Source organism: Symphalangus syndactylus, chromosome 11, assembly GCF_028878055.3.
Source record: "Symphalangus syndactylus isolate Jambi chromosome 11, NHGRI_mSymSyn1-v2.1_pri, whole genome shotgun sequence".
NCBI classification, from domain to species: domain Eukaryota; kingdom Metazoa; phylum Chordata; class Mammalia; order Primates; family Hylobatidae; genus Symphalangus; species Symphalangus syndactylus.
Window position 1 is genome coordinate 27826543 of NC_072433.2, and position 16231 is coordinate 27842773.

Below are 16231 nucleotides of genomic sequence, written 5' to 3' on the forward strand. Positions count from 1 at the left end.
TTCAGGCCATCTGCTTCCATGAGAGAGCACTATCTGCTTTCTCATATTCTGGTTTTAGCACAGGATGGTGAGCAGAGCTCCACTCCAAGTCTACCTGGCTCCAAAGTGAGTGCTCTTTCCACCCTGCCACCTCACAGGACTGTGGCTGTTTGATTTACCTGTCATTCATTCATTCAAGATGGAATCTTGCTCTGTCACCTAGGCTGGAGTACAGTGGTGTGATCTTGGCTTACTGCAACCTCTGTTTCCTGGGTTCCAATGATTCTCCTTCCTCAGCCTGTGGACCAGCTGGGATTACAAGCACCCACCACCACGCCCCGCTAATTTCTGTATTTCTCTTAGCCATGGAGTTTCACCATGTTAACCAGGCTGGTCTCAAACTCCTGACCTCAAGTCATCCGCCTGCCTCAGCCTCCCAAAGTGCTGGGATTAGAGGTGTGAGCCACCACACCTAGCCTTGATTTATCTGTTAAAGTCCATGCACTCACCTCGGCCCCAGAGACAACCTTGTCGTGACTAGGCTGTGACCAGGCTGTGACCCTTGGGCTTCCGTCATCCCAAACAGAGGGTCTTTGCTGCCAGATGTGGCAGCCCCCTGGCAGATGGTATGGATCAGGCCGATGGGTATTGGCAAAGAAATAACCACAGCATCATCGCACCCTGTAACTGTGTTTGATCCAATGGCTAATGGCGTCATTAGCAAAGGAGAGTAATTTTAGGTGTGCCCTGCCGATGGTGGCCACCAGATCAATGGCTGTTTATCATCCTCTGGCTTCCCCGCCTGGGGTGCAGGCAATGACGTTAGATTGGTACTGGCATCAATTTCTGGGAAGGTGAACACACTTTATAACCATCCCCGGTGCTCGTCAATGCTCTCCAGGGCCGCCTTGTGGTGGGAGCCTGCTGCTGCCTAGTTGGTGTTCCTCTGCCCAGAAATGGGCCTTGGCATCACGGCATTCTCAGCATGTGACACGCCGGGACCTGGGGGCAGATTGGAGATGGCACGTTTGGTCCCGAAGGCACCCAGTAAGCCTCCTTTTTGAAACAGCACCAGCTAGACAGAATCAATTTCCCATTGACTTTCAGCTCCGTCTCAGACACTGTAATTCTCGTCTGAGGGTTTATAAAGGCCATTGACTGTCTTATAAAAGATTTAAACACTTACCTTGTGGCATGCGGGAGCTCTATCTGTCATGATGCCTTTTTGACAATTTGTGGGGGTGGGATTGGTTGGGGGAGGAGGGCTGGTTGGCGTTCCCACTGCAGGTGTGGCTCAGACAGCCGGTGCCTGCCAGCCCTGTCTGCACAGAAAAGGGTTGGGATGCATTGAAAGATCTTCCTAATTTATCACCCAAGGGCTCTTTTCCATGGAGAGTCAGGCTCTCCTTGCTCCATTTTGAGAACAAATCGCATGTGACACAAGATAAACTTTACCCCAGCATTGCCTCTGCTGGAACCAAGGACACATCACTGGGTTATAATTGGAACCAGAAGCATCCAGGATTTTATAATTTTTATAAACAGGCACACAGGATTTTGTAATTAACAGCAATGAGAACAATAATGATGATCTTCTGCACTTGGACCCCCGCCCAAATCTATAAGGTATGCATACGGAATCTCTCTCTTTTTAGAGATAGGGTCTTGACTTGTTGCCCAGGCAAGAGTGCAGTGGTGTAATCACACGTCACTGCAACTTCAAACTCGTGGGATCAAGTGATCTGATCCTCCCACATTTCAGCCTTCCTGGTAGCTGGGACTACAGGCACAAGCCACCATGCTAGGCTATTTTTTTTTTTTTTTTTTTTGAGATGGAGTCTCGCTGTCACCCAGGCTGGAGTGCAGTGGCGCGATCTCTGCTCACTGCAAGCTCCGCCTCCCAGGTTCACGCCATTCTCCTGCCTCAGCCTCCCTAGTAGGTGGGACTATAGGCGCCTGCCACCGCGCCCAGCTAATTTTTTGTATTTTTAGTAGAGACGGGGTTTCACTGTGGTCTCGATCTCCTGACCGCGTGATCCACCCACCTCAGCCTCCCAAAGTGCTGGGATTACAGGCGTGAGCCACCGTGCCCGGCTGCCAGGCTATTTTTTATTTTTTACTTTTTATAGATTTGGGGTCTTGTTATGTTGGGTAAGCTGGTCTCAAACCCCTAACCCCCAGTGATTCTCCCTCATCAGCCTACCCAAGGGCTGGGATTATAGACGTGAGCCACTAAGCCTGGCCCTAGTCTCTTTTTTGATGTACAGAATCACTCTGGAATGCAAGCAAAGCCAGGATTGCTACATTCATTTTACCTATAGGGAAACTGAGATTCAAAGAGGTTCATTGTCATTTTTGGCCAACATAATCTCAATTTTCAGGCAAAGCAGAATTTTTCAATTTAACCTCTACCTAACCTTCTACTGCCCATTCTCTTTCCATCCACCCATTCTTTAGCCAGCCAGGTGGTCCTTCCTAAGAAAAAAGAGAGGCATGAGATGATGGAATTTTTTTCCTGCAGGAGCTCTGTCCAGTGGGTAATATAGCAGGGAGTGAGTGGGGTAATTGCATTCAGTGCATTTAGTATATAATAACATTATGGTCAAGGAATATGGGAACATAGACAATGCGATGGTCAGGGCTCCGGGCTGGGGAAGGGGATTGTGGTCAGACAACCATGGAATCAGGACATAGGCACAGGCTCTAAGGCATCAGGAAAGCCAATCTTTGAGGAGTTGCAGCATTGACAAGTGTTAAAGAAAAGACACATGAGGGTCAGGCTGGGGAATGACAGAGGACCATGCTGTGGCCCTTTCCCTCTCTCATGGCGTCTCCTTATCCTCTCCTTCTTGTTCACTTTGGCCACACTGGTTTCTATGCTGTTCCCCCAGTATCCCAGCTGAACTCTCACCTCAGGGCTGTTGCATTGACTTTTCCAATGCAAACTGCCTGGAGTGATCTTTGCTTTGAGAGCCTTGACACTAACAATCCCACTTCTTCCAAGTCTACTCCAGTGTTATTTAGGCTGATTCGGACCACCTAGTTTTGCAACCCTCCCACCCCATCTCCAGAACTCTAGATCCTTTTTCCCGTGACCTACTTCTTCCTTTTTCCATAGCACTTACCATCTTCTAACATACTTTGTAATATACATCCTTATAGGGTTATTAATCATGGCTTTCTCCTTCAGCTGGAATGTAAGCTCCATAAAGGCAGGGATCGTTGCCTCTGATTTATCCAAGTGCCTAGAACAGCACTGGCATGGAGTAGACACTGAGTGCATATTCGTTGAGTAGATGAATTAATGAATGGTTGCCCTTCAATTATGAGCAAGCTGAAGAGTTGGACTTCCTTGATGTGGCTGATGACATGAGCTTGGGATTTGTTGTTGTGGGCAATGGAGTTGAAAGAGGTTAAGCAGAGGAGTTATGTGGTCATATTTTGTTTCAGAGATGCTTGTCCAGTGGTTGTGTGGAAGGGAGAAGAGGATCAGGAAGACACAATCCAGATGAGGGATGAGGAGGAGGTTCTAGAGCAAGGCAGTGAGTGTGGGGATTGGGGAGAGGGAGACATATCAATGGGATTAGATAGACTTGATGCTATGGGATGCCTAGAGAGGAGAACTGAAGCAAATCCCTCACTTTGAAGCTGAGCAACTGGGTGGAGAATCTGGTCATTAATTGACCCTAAGATTGTGGTTATGGAAAACATGTTGTGAAAACGTGTGTGTGTGTGTGTGTACACATACACTAGCAAGGGAAGTGAATCCTTGCTGCATGGCAGGCTGTGTAGTAATGTCAATGGTGTTGTACATTTGGCTTGAATGGCAGGGCCATTCAGCATGGAGTTGGCCTGGCCACCAGAGGTCTGAAGTGATTTAGAATGGTTAACTGGCTCAGTAGAAAGCTGATGGGAAGGAAACAAAAATGAAAGAGTGGTTATCTGACTACCTTCTGCTTGGTATTCTAGGGCGAAGACCAAATGCACTGGTGAAATGATTTCTGACTCTAAGGCAACACAGTGCTTCCCCCAGTCAGTCAGAGCAGTGAGCACAGGGCTGTGTTTCCTGGTGTGGGCCAAAGTCGAGAGTTCAGCATGTCCTGCTTCCTCTCTGTCCTGGGATTCCTGGGGCTGGCACATCTCTTCCCTGCTCTTTTTTTTGGATCCTCTTCTGTTGTCTCCTCTTCCGTCTTGTCTTCCTCATCGCATAACTGTATGGTTAACCAGGACTTTGTATCTATCACAGCCTCTGTGCTAACACACATGGGGTCCCCAATCCTAAGGGGTTCCTCATATGGGACCTTGTGTACCCCAGGCTCCTGGGGGCAGACACCCCACCCCACAGTGGTGAAGAACCAGGCTTTAGACCCAACTCTGCTATGGGCACGGTACATGAAACCTAAGGAAAACCCTTTTTTTTTTTTTTTTTTTTCGAATTTCAAGTCTCTCATCTGGAAACGAGGATAATAATGACTGTCCTGTATTTCTTTTTTTGTTTTTTTTTTGAGACGGAGTCTTGCTCTGTCGCCCAGGCTGGAGTGCAGTGGCGCAATCTCGGCTTACTGCAAGCTCCGCCTCCCGGGTTCACGCCATTCTCCTGCCTCAGCCTCGCGAGTAGCTGGGACTGCAGGCGTCCGCTACCACGCCCGGCTAATTTTTTGTATTTTTGGTAGCGACGGGGTTTCACAGTGTTAGCCAGAATGGCCTTGATCTCCTGACCTCGTGATCCACCCACCTCGGCCTCCCAAAGTGCTGGGATTACAGGCGTGAGCCACCGCGCCTGGCCCGACTGTCCCGTATTTCTAAATCAAAATGCTGGAATTTGAGAGTTGAGGATTGGAACAAATTTTTGGTTATGCTGTTGCAGGGTGGGGGGGAGGGGCGGGGGCAGAAGGAAAGAAGGACACTTTGATCCTGAACTTCCAAATACCACATGAGGTAACATCCAGATCATATAAAAACTGCCTCTTATAGCATCTTCTCTGTTGGGTGGCACCCTCTGTGGTAGGAAGAACCATCTCGAGAAATAACTACATAAAAATAATTCCTGAAAAGAGGATATTTCTATTATGTCATAAAAATTTCAATTTGGGCCATATTTGATAAATTTTCTTTGAAATTTCTGAAAAACTTTTTATCTCCTACTAAAAGCATTTTATGAAAGGGGGATATGCCTGTGGCTGAGGGGCAGTTATGTCCAATTAGATTCTTAGTTTTCATACTTCATTTATTCCTTTTGGTGACATGTTCACTACCGCTAGGCCAACAAGGTTCTTCCTTGGCCACCATGCAGAGGAGGGTAGATTTTTGTCCTGCTATGCAGTGGGGACTATTTTAGAATGCTGAGCAAGGAGAATCACATTTCTATTTTCTTTCTTTGGCATGGAGTGGGGCCTGATTCGGGGGTATTAAGTAGATGTCTTTGGATGAGCTTGGAAGGCCAGAACACATCACTGATGCATGGAGAGATGGAAAGGATTTAAAAGCTATTAAGCAGATAAAGTCTGGACTGATGGAACTTTTAATGATTGGACAGAAGTGAGGAAGAGAAGGGAGTAGAGTGCAACTCCGCATTTGTTACTGACCTTAGAGCAATTTCATGGAAAGACAGACTGCAGGGCTAGTAGAGGGTGAGGGAGCAGAGAGGGAAGTATAGATAACTATTTGAAGAAGCTTGTCTGTGTGATGGGGCTGGAGGGAGAGAGAAGGCCAAGGGGGATTTTTTGTTTTATTTTTGAGCTGTAGGAGCTCTGAACGTATATATTTTTTTATTTTTATTTTTTATTTTTTTAATTTTAATTTCTTTTTTTTTTTTTTTTTTTTTTTTTTTGAGATGGAGTCTCCCTCTGTCACCCAGTGGTGCAATCTTGGCTCACTGCAGCTTCCGCCGCCTGGGTTCTAGTGACTCTCTTGCCTCAGCCTCCCCAGTAGCTGGGATTATAGGTGTGCGCCACCACGTCCAGCTAATTTTTGTGTTTTTAGTAGAGATGACATTTCACCATGTTGGTCAGGCTGGTCTTGAACTCCTGACTTCAAGTGATCCACCCACCTTGGCCTCCCAAAGTGCTGGGATTGTGGGTGTGAGCCACTGTGCCTGGCCTTCTGAGCACATTGATATGCTGAAGGGAAAGGTTCTTTCTGATGGGGGGAAGCTGGGCTGTACAGAATGCAGAAGTGACAACTGATGAGCAAAAGTCCTGCGTGATGCCCAGGCCCAGAGCAAGGTGGCAGCAGACGCATCTTCCAAGGAGGAGGAGGATATGGTAAGAAGAGAAGTGGAGGCTCCTCAATGTGTGGGCAGTGAAGCAAAATGTTGGAGAAGTTTATACCCAACCCTTCTAATGATCTCTTTAGTGTAGAAAGTGAGGCCGTCTGCTGTGAGCCGGGCATGGAGCTGGGGCTGGAGGCTTCAGGACAGTGGATGGGGCAAGTCTGCTTAGAACAATGGAGGGGATCTGCCTGGAGACCAAGGTGTGCCAATGTCACAGCTGGGATGGGACCCAGAAGAGGGCATGGCTGGGTCATTTTCTCCAGCATGAGGAGGGGCCTGTGGGGCAGCAACAGGGGCAGATGGTTGGGTGCTCTTGGGAATTGCGGCAGAGGCACTACAGAGCAAGAGCTCAGAAAATGACTGAGTGATGGATGATAGTGGTGGCATGAAGGCAGGATTAGGCTGGGAGCTGATGTGTTTAGAGAACAACTTAGGGGACTGGACATCATGATAAAGTCAGACAAAGGATGCCTCATGATTAAGGGAGCTGAGAGGAAGTAGGCTGGAGTCAGGTGTCAAATTTTAAGATTTTAGAGCCAGAAACTTCTGGGTGATCTTCAGGTCCAGAATGTTGGTGGCTGACAGCAGAGTAGAAGTGAAAATGACTATGAACATGGTTCTAAGTACAACACTCAGTGCTTTAGATGGATTCTCTCCTTAAATCTTATAACAATCCCTATTTTAAAGATGGGACACTGAGGCATAGAGGGAAGAAGCAACTTGCTCAGCGCACCATGATTAGTCATTGTCAGCAGCTGGGATGTGAAACTAGGTGGTGTCTTCCACTCCCAGTTGCTGCTCCTAGCACCCTGACAGCAGTTGGCTAGGTCTACTCTATGCACGTCCCTTAGGATAATGGCAGTGGTTAGGCTGGAGAGGAAGGGGATAAAACTGGGACCGAGTCTCATATGAAATGTTGACCTGTACCAAAATGATAGCCAAGCATCAATCTGCCCATGCTGGCCCCACTCCCTGTAAGCACTCCATAATGACCAATTCCATTCTGGGTTCCAAAGAGCCAATGGGTCACCTGCTGTACATGTCACTCACCCTCATGTGGGTGCTGAGCTTCCTGAGGCTGTGACTGTGTGTCTGGGGACTGGAGATTGGCCTTTGCACGGGATTCAAGTCACCGCCATCATTGGTGCTATGCGGCGACTTAGACACAGGCTGCTCCTTGTCAGGGGAGGGGAGTTTCTCCCACAGTGAAAGTGCTGTCAAACAGGGCTGCCCAGTGATCAGTGATCAGGATGGTGGCTTCTGTGTTCTTCTCCACATTCCCTCATCAGACCACGATGTAAAGTCTCCCTGGAGCCATATTTTCCATGAGGTGTCAGCATCCTGGACACATTTCAAATGGTGTGGTTGCTTTCCTCGGGTAATTCTCCAGGGACAGTCTGGGTCCAGGCAACTGATATTAGGAATACTCTGGTTGTTTCCAAACTTGGTTCAATTATTCCAATTGTTTTTATTATCTTTCTCATTCTAATGTAAATCCTTCCTCTTCTCTCTCCCCTCCCCTCCCCTCCCCTCCCCTCCTATCTTCCTACCTACCTACCTTCCCAGGTCTTGCTCTGTCACCCAGATTGGAGTGCGGTGGTGTGATCATAGCTCACTGAAGCCTTGAACTCCTGGGTTCCACTGATCCTCCCATCTCAGCCTCTAGAGTAGCTAGGACCACAGTTGTATGCCACTGTGCCTACCGATTTTTAATAATTTTTTTTTTTTTTTTTTGGTAGAGACAGGATTTCTTTATGTTGCCCAGGCTGGTCTCAAACTTCTAGCCTCAAGCTCTCCTCCTGCCTTGGGCTGCCAAAGTGCTGAGATTACAGGTGTGAGGCACCATACTTGGTCTTTTCCTCCCGGTTTATCTCATCATTAAAAGGTAGCATGGTGTGATAGAAATATCTTGATTCACTTGTTTATTTGGAAAACACTGGAACATGAATTTGGTGTGAGGTGGCCTTGGGTGTAATCCCAGCTGTGTGGGGTATGCATATAGGCAGGGGTCACATCATCACATCCTGTGGATGTCACAAATGAGCAAAGCTTTTAACCTGTAAATGACAGGGCAGCTATGACCATAGGGGAATTTATTAAACTCTTGGGTTCTCAGTTTCTTTCTCTGCACAGTGAAGCTTTTGTATCAACTTGGCATGATGTTCATGAGAAGCCAGTAAGAAAATATTAGTAAGGGCCTAGCATGGTACCAGGCATATGGCTGCATCCAAACCTGTTGATTCCTCTTCCCTGAGGTTCTTGATGGAGAAATGTCATTTCCCCAGATGAACAGGCAGGCTAGTTGCAGCGCAGTGGCCAGTGGGAGTGTCTGTTTTGTATTTGCATAGTGGGCACTGAAGGTTGTTGGCAGCCATGGGTGGCTGTGTATCCAATTAACCCGGCTGAGAGATGTGGAGATTTTGACTGGAGCAGGATAAGGGTTTGAAAGAGTTCATTTCAAAGCTTATTCCTTTATTTCATATCAGCAAATCTCTAGCCTGCTTCCTTCCCTGGTTTTGCTAGTCTGGAATGTGCCTGGCTGCAGGATGTGGTAGGATCTGCTTGACCCAGGCTTTGGACAATAATCCTTGATGTTGCGATTGAACCCAGTGTGAAATAGTCCATGATGCCTTACCATTTAGGGAATGGAAATTGCATTCTTCACACCAGATACATTTTTCAGATGGTCCAGGCCTATTCTTCACTAGCAGCTTTTATTTTAGCATTTCTGGACGTGGAATAAGGTCACTGTGTCCGAGACAGAGCCCATCCTTGCTTTGGCTTTGTGGGAAGCCTGTGTTATACCCTGGCCTTGCCTGGTGTTTCAGCTTGGTTGTGATATTATCTGGCTTCATGTCATGTTTCATCTCACACATGTCGTGCCATTTGTTCAAACATAAGAAGTGCAGTGATTCTGTGGAGAGAGCAGAGTTTGGAGTGAGACTGCCTGAGGTTGTCTTCTGACTTGTAGCCTCTCTGAGTCTCTATGATACCAAGTCCTCAGGAGTTTTGTGAAGTCCAGTGACATAATGCATGTGAAAATGTCATGCAAAATGCAAAGAGTTATATAGATATTATTTGCTGTTTTATTTATTACCTTCCAATCTATAGACCAAGACTCACATTTTAGTGACAGGCTTCAAGAGTATGACAATTTATTTTGTTAAAATATAATTAATCTTTCAAGCCACTCATAGAGAATAGGAATAAAAATCCCTCAATGTTTATGCACTTTTTATTAAACTTTAATGGCGTGTTTGGATGGTATTTGGATGGTTGGTCTGAGTTTTGAGAATTTATTTTCAGGATTTTTCTTTTTTTTAGTTTAAAAAGTCAGTGCATCATCCTCAATGACTTTAATGGAGATTAAGTGAATAAAGTTCACAATATTGTCAATGTTAATTAAAAAACTACATAAGATCTCTCAGACTCAAGGAGTTGGGAATGGTAAGCAAAGTCGATGGTCTGGCTTCAGGGTTGCCACTGATAATTGGTTCCAGGTTCTCCTTTTCTGTCTTATCTTGCACTCTCTCCTCACTCTAACACTCCTCTCCTCAAGAATCTGTCATGGCTCTCTATTGTCCAATGGGCTCTCCAAAGTCTGGCTGGTGTCTTCCTTCTTTGACATGATTCTCTCAGTCTCTCCTGCTGGTGATCTGTGTTTGGGTCTTTGCGCACTGCATTCTCCTAGAGATTTACTGTCAACTTGCACATTAGTTTTTGTAAGATTAGCATCCCTGAGGTGCACCTCCAGCAGAGTGCTGCCATTGTGACATTCCGTGCCTTTTCTCCTACAAGAAAGATCTGCTTTCTATACTTTATTCAGTGCCAGTCTCACTTTCTGCAGGAATTTGTCCTACATAGAACAGAGAAGAGGACCATGCCCCTTAAGGTCATACAGACTCACAGCCAGTCGGAAAGTTCTCATAAGATGAGTTGCTTTTCAAAATGAAGAGATCCTGGTAACTATGTTCTAACAGATCTCTCTGTTAGTAACAATTGCCCCCTCTTGCTTGGCTGCTACCTACATACCTCATCTATCTTATAGGCTGAGCAAGTTGGTACATATTTGACTCTGTAAAATGACATAGCTTCTATCACAGTGTCCACATAGAATGCACTCTCGATAAAATTCACTAAATGCATTGAAATCATGGGTTCTCACAGATCTTTAGAGGTCCTGGTCATTGAATCAGGAAACTCCCCAAATGCTGGTGAGCTCAGGTATCCCTCCCCAGCAAATACGAAATAGGATCAAAGCATGAGGACAGTGATTGGAAGGGATTTGTTTAGAATAGTGCCTATGTTTTCTATTTCTGTAACAGATGACCACACATTTAGTGACTTCAAACAAAACAAATTTATTATCTTATGGTTCTGCAAGTTGGAAATCTGACATAGGTCTCACTAGGCCAATATCAAAGTGTGAGCAGAGCTGTGTTCTTTTCTAGAGCCCTAGAGGAGAATCCATTTTCTTGACTTTTCCAGCTTCTAGAAACTTTCCATGTTCATGGCCTCTTCCTCCATCTTCAAAGCCAGTAATATTGCCTCTCTCTGATCATTCTTCCATCATTATATCTCCCCCGACTCCTTCTTCCACTTCCTTCTTCTGCTTTTAAAGGCCTCTGTAATTACATTGCATCCTTCTTGATAATCCAGGATACTGTCCCTATTTTAAGGTCAGCTTATTAGCAATATCAGTTCCACCTGCAAGCTTAATTTGCCTTTGCTCTGTAACCTAACATATTCACAGCTTCTAGGGATTAGGGCATGGACATATCTGGGAGAGCCATTATTATGCCTCACAAAAATAGAGACAAAGATATATGGTTCCTGAATCTACTTTTTCTTCACCCAGAGTGAAGACATTCATATATATAAGAGATATCCACATGGAGATCTCAACTATTGAGAGACTATGGGCCATGGCTATGATCGAACAGTTGATAAATCAGTCAACACAAAACCCATCAATCAACTACCCAAACAGCATGCATTGACTGATACCTAGAGATTCTGAGGCAATTGCTCTTATCATGGGGTATGAGAGGGAAGGTGCTAAAGGGACAACACACTGTAATGAAGGCTTCTGAGTGGAGTGGACACATCCGCTGACTCTTGAAGGAGACATAGGTCATATAAAGGTTTTCACTGGACAGGTAAAGTTGGGAGGGCATTTCTAGCAGATGGCACAGAATGTGCAAGGTATAGAGGAGTAGACCAATACAGCATGTTCAAGAATCAGCCAGTAGTTCTCCTTCTGCCATTGTGGAACCTGTGGAGGCCTGCTGGGATCAGGATCCCTAAAATGCCAAATATGTCTGGAAGGATATGGCCCAAGGTCATTTTTTCTGGAAGCATCTTCCAAACCAAAGGGAACACACAGCTCTTCTTAAAATTGAAGGTGCCTGCGATGCCTGAGCTGAAACTGGATTTGAGTTAGGCAAGAGATATGTTCATGTGTACAAAGCAAAGGATAATACAGTGTATCCTGGCAGCAAACCAAAGCCTGAGTTATCTGGGAAAAGGTCACTTGCACCCATGGAAACAGTAGCATGGTTGGTCCCAAATCCTGAAGCACCTCTCTGTGAAGGCCATAGGACACAGAATCTGTGTTATGCTGTATCCCTTAAGGATTAAAAGCTATTATAAGTAAACAAAATTCTGGAGGGGGAAAGGAATTAGACAGACTGTGCTCCTCAAAATTCACATGCTAGTCTTAACCCCCAATATCTCAGAATGTGACTGTGTTTGGAGCTAAGGCCTTTGAAAAGGTAAGCAAAGGTATGCTGGCCATGGTGGCTCATGCCTGTAATCACAGCACTTTGGGAGTCCGAGGTGGGTGGATCGCTTGAGCCCAGGAGATTGAGACCAGCATGGGCAACATGGTGAAACCCCATCTCTACTAAAAACACAAAAATTAGCTGGGCATTGTGGCATGCACCTACTGTAATTCCAGCTACTTGGGAGACTGAAGCAGGAGAATCACTTGAACCCAGGAAGTGGAGGTTGCAATGAGCTGAGATCTTGCCACTGCACCCCAGTCTGGGTGACAGTGCAAGATTCAGTCTCAAAAAAAAAAAAAAGGTAAAATGAGGTCATTAGGGTGGGCCCTAATCCAATAGAACTGGTGTCGTTATAAGAAGAGGAGACAAGGTCACAGACACCCAGAGGAAAGACCTTGTGAAGACACAAGAAGAAGATGGTCATTTACAAGCCAAGGAGAGAGACTTCAGAAGACATCAACCCTGTCAACACCTTCATCTTGGACTTTTAAATTTCCATGGGTGTGAGAAGATAAATTTCTGTTGTTTAAGACACCCAGTCTGTGGTACTTTGTTATAGTATCCCTAGAAAATGAACACAGCAGGTCATAAAAAGCTATAAAAATGACTGAATACCATAGGTTCTGGATGTGCTGAGGTACACTCATATCTCCTTTCAGGACTGATGGCTTATTCCCCTAGCTGCTGGCAGATGGCTGGCTCTCAGCTGCTGGTTCTCTTCAGGACTTGTCTTGGATCAAGTATTGCCCTTTCCAAGGCTATGCCTCTATACCTATGGTAGCCTGAATCTGAGATTTTTTGCATGTGGGTATTAAGGCTTGGTCCTCCTGCCCAACTTGGGTCAACTCTGAAAGGTCATCCAGCATTAGAGCTTCCTTTGCAGTTGGCTGAGGCCTTCATCACAACCCAGTTTCTTCTCTTCAAGCCTATCTCTTTCTGACCCCTTTTCTTCCTCATTAATTGATAACAAGAGTGCTCCCTGATACACTCCTGCATGCTAATCTTTATCTCAGGATCTATTTCTTGAAGAACTCAACTTGTGACATTATAATAAAGAAATCAGACTTTATTTGGACAACTTTGGGGAGCTATTGAACCATCATATTCTGATGTGGTATGATTTGTAGTGTGGCTGCTTTGAAGGGCAAATCAAAGAGGGTCAGACTGGATGCAGGTAGACCAGTTAGACATAGGGAGAGTAGGCAAAGGTAATGGAGGCCTCGTTGTTAATAGTTATTGTTCACTCAAGGCTTCTCTTGAATTCTCTCTTCTCTGGGAAGCTCAAAGTCATTCCAATATAAGCAATGCATGGTCCTAGCTTGACTGGCATTTACTTCTTGTTCAAAGCTTTTGAAGGAAGTTCATGTCAGATCTGTTTTCCAAGATGGGAGAGCCGATCAAGACCACAGGTGAATGTATCATGGGTGAATGATGATGACTTAATGCTCTCGTACATCTCCAGGGATCCAGAGAAATCAGAAAATAAGAGATGCACTTTCTCCTTCCAACCTGCAAGTGTCACATGAACTTATTTCTGGCTGGATGCAAGCTCTCACACACCAGCCCTGAATAGCTGTGGCTCTCCCTCCTAGCATGCCCTGGCCAGCCCCTGAGCATTTGCTCATGCCATTGCCTCTGACTGGACTGTATCTCCCTCTGCTCCATGACCTTCATTTAACTTATTCATCACTGAGCTATCTTTTCTGCACTCAATGCTTCCAGGAAACCTTTCCCAATGGCCTCCCTCAAGCCGGGTTAGGTATATTTTTACAACATATTTTTTTCCTTTAACCACAAGACCATAAACTCCAGACCATGTTTTCTTAGAGATTTGGGCAAAATAAACACTCTTCTTCCCATTCAAGGTTCTGACCATTAAAGAATACATATACAAAGAACTGATGGCCAAATGGGGATCCCTTTATTCTAACAATGGGTGCACAACACTTAGTGACCACCAAACCTGGAGACTCTAGTAAACTGTCTCTGAGCTTGTGGCTTAGACCTGGGGATGAGAGGTATCTACTACTTGCCTTCCTATATTTAAACCTCAGGATACACAGACTGGCACAAATCACAAGAAATAGAGCATAGCTTGTAGAGTTCCAAATCCCTTAGCTATCCAACTTTGTAAAAAAGGACTGCAGTTATGCCCTCATCAAACAGAGACACCAACAGGGAGCAGATTAGAGAGAGAGAGGGAGAATTGTGGGCTTTTCCCCTGAAATGGGGGAGCTCTGCCCTGCTGGCATCATAATAGGAAGGTGGGGAAGGGAAGGAGATGTGTGGCACCAGAGTCTGGATGGCAAAGGGAAGAGGGAGAGTCTTTGAGGCAGCATCCCTGACCACTAGGAAAAAGGAGCTCATTAAATCTAAACTGACCAACTGGATTAGATGAAAGGAGGAATCTCCTTCTACAGGGAGTGGCGAGTGAGAAGGTGGAGAATCAGAGTTCCCACCGTGACACTTCCCTACGTGAAGAAAATGGGTGGATAAAGGCAAAAGTTCCCACCTTTATGAGATGAAGTGGGAACATGGGGGAAAGAGCACATGGGACTTTTCATCCAGGCCTCTTGGCCTTTGTGTCCCTAGCCACTGGCATGAGACTAGCCCAACATAGGTATCAGTTAGTGGTTGCTGACAGAATGGTTGAATGGACCGTGGAATACTACCCAGTCATGAAAAAGAATGAAATCATATTCTTTCCAGCAGCACAGATGGAACTGGAGGCCATTATCCTAACTGAAATAACTCAGAAAGTCCAATGCCACATGTTCTCACTTAAAAATGGTAGCTAAACAAAGGGTACAGATGGACATAGATGGTAGAATAATAGACACTGGATACAACAAAAGGTGGGAGGGTGGGAGGAATGTGAGGGTTGAAAACTGCCTATTGGGTACAGTGTTCGTTCTTCAGGTGATGCGTACACTAAGAGCCCAGAATTTACCACTATGTGATATATGCATGGAAGGAACCTGCACTTGTAACCCCCCAAATATATGAAAATACATTAATTTAAAAATCAAAATAAAAGCATAAAAATAAATAAATTACCATAGACTTATGATAACAGGAAAAATAAAAGAATGGATGAATGAGTCAGGAGTGACAGTGGCTGATGAATTTGTGGTCATGCCCTTCTTTCCATTTCTCTCAGTTACTGATTAGTATCGCTGGGCTTTGTGGTATAAATGGAACTCATTCTCAACTTCACAAGCCTGTCACTGAAAGCCCCTCAGAATCTTTTGCAAACTCACCTTTTGCCACATCCATCATGAAGTTGTGTTGTCATCTAAAATGAGCTCCTGCTAGGTGGGCACTGGGAGGTGGACAGAAGGTAGGACCAAGAGCCTGACTGTGCCACTGCCCCAGGCCTCAGGGGCTCCTTGTTAACCTAATGAAGTGAGCTCTGTGTACATCTAAGCAGGCCTTGTTGTCTGACAAGGGACAACACAGTAGAGCAGTTGGATGCTGGGAGTGGGTGGGGATCTATGCTTCAACCACTTGTAGTGGAGTAGAAGCAGGGCGGATGCCTCATTAAGGACTCATAAGACTGACCAGGGGTTATGGTCCTCTGGAATCAAGGAGATATCAGAACCAACTGTAGTCTCAGCAGAGAACTAAAAAGCTGGGACAGGGAACTGGAGGCCAGCGCCCCATTGTAGGAGTTAGCCCGCTCAGACAAGGATTACGAGGGGGCTCTCAGAAGGCAAGTCCCCTTCTCTGAATCCATGGATTCCAGCCCGGATACATGTTGGTTGCTCTAGGTTGGGCGTGAGGGGCATGTTGGTTTCCCACACTGGTGGAGACAGGCTTACTTCTTGCTGCACTGCGGTGGATGCTGTGATGTGCTGCTGAAGTCTCCCTTCAGTAAGGTCTGATTATCTCAGCTGTGGGAGGGTAGTGTCGGCAGAGAAGCTTGAAGTCTGTCAACCTCTTTAAGGATGCTGTCAGAAACCACTCACCTAAGATCACATCCCTTCTTGTGGTGGCCTGTCCAATGAATAGTAGATATGGGAGTATAAAGTTTCTTGGCTCAACTTAGACAAAGGTGAAAGGTCATTCTAATGCTGGAGCTCCCCATAGCGTCAGCTAAGTCATCTATTGGGTGTGCAGCATGTTTGATTTTCTCCCTTTGTTAACCAATCTCCCCTTCCCTTCCCTTCCCTTCCCTTCCCTTCCCTTCCCTTCC